We start from the raw sequence: 3,448 nt of genomic DNA, 5'->3' as shown, positions 1-3,448 counted from the left end.
CACCGAGGTCAGGCTCACCGGTCTATAGTTCCCTGGCTTGTCCTTACCACCCTTCTTAAACAGTGGCACCACGTTTGCCAGCCTCCAGTCTTCCGGCACCTCACCTGTGACTATCGATGATACAAATATCTCAGCAAGAGGCCCAGTAATCACTTCTCTAGCTTCCCACAGAGTTCTCGGGTACACCTGATCAGGTCCTGGGGATTTATCCACCTTTAACCGTTTCAAGACATCCAGCACTTCCTCCTCTAATGTGGACATTTTGCAAGATGTCACCATCAATTTGCACATTCTCCTTGTGTTTCCTCCAGGTGCTCTGGTTTCCTCCCAAAATCCAGAAAACGTGCAGGTTAGGTGAATTGGCCATGTGAAATTGCCCATAGTGCTAGGTGCATTAGGGAGATGGGTCGCTCTTTGGAGGGTCAGTGCGGACTGGTTGGGGCCGAAGGGCCTGTTTCCAAACTGTAGGGAATCTAATCTTATCTCTAAAAAAAACTTTCATCTTTTATAATGGATTATGCTGGTTTCAGTTCTTTGACATGCAAATCCCAGAGCTTCTTTCAAATTATATTCTCAAGATAGCTCAGCCTCCAGTACTCAGAACAGCAAGTAGTTTCCGTGTAGTTCTACTCTTGGCAGAGGGACATACGGTAGTATGATAAAGTATGAAGTATGGGAAAGAATGTCACCACCCATAGAGCTCTCAAGAAAGGCAGCAGAGAGAAAGAGGGACCTGTAATTCCATACTGTTTGAGTCATCCACCGGCTTTTTAAAAGGGGAAAGTTACACCCAGAAAAGGGTTAGGCGATAAGTGGCTAATTTAGCCCACTTCAGCTCAACTAACTTGAAAATGTCATCGCTCTCCTCACCCTCATGGTACCTCCCGATTATTTGTACTGTATAAATACATACACGCCTATAAAACACAATGGCCTCAATTTCAAAATTCTCGTCTTCTCAGAACACAGATGTCCTGTAATTTAAGATCATTTCGACATTTACGTTTTTGGGTTTGGGAGCTGACTGTACGTACCTCCTTAAATACAAGTGACTTACAACCGTCGAGAAAAAAGTACCTCAGGGTCTGTAAAGTGCTTTGCAGCTTCCTGAGGTAGTGAAAGGAAAACAAAAGGTCTCCTATTTCTGGAAGTTTCATCAGATATGCCCCCATCTCTAACCAGCCCTCAAGACAAAATATTCCGAAAGGAAATAAAACAAAACCATTTGATGTTTATCCCGGTTTTGCCCCCCACGTCCTGGAGATCAGTCATAACGCTAACTGGGAGCCTCCAGAACAATCTGGAAGAATTGCAGCTTGTGTCTCCCAGCGACATAGTGGAGAAGATCCAAAGGGAACCGCTTTCCGGTGAAACTGTCATTGCTGAAATTGTTAAAGCCGCTCCCCACAGTCACTTAACATGTTACTTACCAGACGGAGAAAAAAATACTTGTCATTGCCCCTGACACTTACCGATTTATTGAAACCTTGTCACTTTCCAGGCGCAGAGTTCAGCTCCACATCCCCTTCTCCGAAAGCTGCCGCCAGCGCCGGTGTTTCCAAAAATACATTCGCCTGCAATCTACCCAAGAGATTAATGAGATTAATGAAATTAAAGTGAAAGACAGTCCAGTGTTTTCTATTTTTGGTTCAACTTTTTAATACCGGTTTTAAATTGAAGATATTACATCTAACTGCTGAGTGCCATAGGGAATATCTCGGCCTGGATGCTGCTGAGCTCGCTACTTCTCCTCTGTCGGATACACAGCATCTCCCCCAGCTGCAGCCCCCAGCAGATACATCGTGTTCCAAATCCCGGACACGCCCTGTCAATCAATCAACATAGAACTGTCAATCAAATTCCCGTCGCAGCAAATCAGCTCCTTGCTACTTGCGTCGCACCGCCAATCAGCGAGACACGCAAGGGTTGGACGGGCGAGGCCCCGCCCAGTCGTGGGTGTCACTGAGGAACAAAACAAGAGGGAAGAAAAGGGAAGGGCTGTGGATTGAGAATGGCTTTCATTCCATGAAGAATGATAACGTGCAAGTCAGTCATAGCCACTCTCTGAGCATAGAAAATATGTAATTGTTTTATGAGTATACCCAGTTCATTACTTATGCATGTTGTTTCTCACGGATGGAGGTAATTGGCACTCAGGGAAATGCAGGGAACTACTGGGTCTGCTTACTGGACTGATAAAGTGAACCACTGAAACCAAAGCAGCAATTTCTGTTAAACCTCAGCAGGTTTGGCAGCATCTATGGATAAAAACAGAATTAGCATTTCAGATCCAGTGTCCTTTCTTCAGAACTGTTCTCCATAGAGCTCCAGACCTGCTGAATTTCTCAAGCAATTTCAGTTTGATTCAGATCTACAGTGTTTGTCTCAGTTTAGAGGTAAACAGCTTCCTGGTCTAAGTAGAAAAGGGTTTTGCAGTTGGCATGATAAAGTACGTTTCATGTTGATTACTAGTTACAGATTATATTGATACATTAGGCTTTATTTCACAGGGAATTTGATCAGGGCTAGATGTTAGGTCTCACGCCTTAAAGATCTTAAGTTGCTCTGCCACAAATCTAAGGCACATCATCACAGTAGATGGCATTCCTCAGTATTAACCCTTTCAGATCCATTTACATCAGCAGCCCAGGTTCAAGTCCCAACTGCTGAAGATGTGCGACACAACATGTCCAAACCGGATTAAAAATAATTCCAACAACAATGAGCTCCACCCATGCATTTCCAGCTTGTCACCATGTCTTATCTCATGACAAAATGGCCAATTACCAGACAGACATAGGAAAGAAATGCCACATTGATCAAGGTGACTGCCCTAGTGTGAGTCACTTTATCCAGAAGAGGAATAATGCTGCAGCATGTGAGTATAGGAAATGGAATTCAAAAGTTAGAGGTGCTATCAGCAACTTCCTTGGAGTTACCATTGACTGGAAACTGAACTGGATCAGTCAAACAAATGCTGTAACTGCAAGAATGAGTCAGGCAACAAAGATTCTGCATCAAGTTAGTCACCTCTTGACTCCCCCAAATCTTATTTAATATTTCTCTCCTGAGTGAGTGTAGCTCCTATAATGCTCAAGAAGCTTGACACCATCCTGCACAAAGCAATCCACATGATTGGGACCAACATCCACTATGCTCAACATTCACTCCCTATACTAGCAGTGCTCAACTGCAACGGTGTGTGATCTCCGCAACAACTCACCAAGGTTCCTTGACATCATCTTCCAAACCAACTCCATCACCTAAAAGAACAAGCACAACAGATATATCGGATCAACACTTCCTAAAAAGTGTTATCGCTGTTTATTATTGCTGGTTTAATAATACCTTGAAGAGTATCTTAAGCTGTTTTTAAAATTAAAACTTTAAATTTTAATTCAAATTCTGGGATGCCAGTATGAAAGGATGGCATGAAATACAAATGCAG

General features: G+C 43.4%; 1 protein-coding gene across 3 annotated transcripts in view; it reads right to left on the bottom strand.

Moving 5' to 3' along the window:
- Window positions 1–1,835, bottom strand: part of paqr7b (progestin and adipoQ receptor family member VII, b) — a 17,930-nt gene extending 16,095 nt beyond the window's left edge. For 2 of the 3 annotated variants that reach the window (XM_043717551.1, XM_043717553.1), the window contains exons 1-2: window positions 1,688–1,835; window positions 1,473–1,581 (exon numbers count right to left, since the gene is read on the bottom strand). The gene's annotated coding sequence lies outside the window, so the exon portion shown is untranslated. Of the gene's footprint in view, window positions 1–1,472; window positions 1,582–1,664 lie in introns of all 3 variants that reach the window. The other variant, XM_043717552.1, reaches the window with a different exon arrangement.
- Window positions 1,836–3,448: the final 1,613 nt, after the last annotated feature.

Source organism: Chiloscyllium plagiosum, chromosome 27, assembly GCF_004010195.1.
Source record: "Chiloscyllium plagiosum isolate BGI_BamShark_2017 chromosome 27, ASM401019v2, whole genome shotgun sequence".
NCBI lineage: Eukaryota > Metazoa > Chordata > Chondrichthyes > Orectolobiformes > Hemiscylliidae > Chiloscyllium > Chiloscyllium plagiosum.
This window is presented reverse-complemented; position numbering and strand designations above follow the sequence as displayed.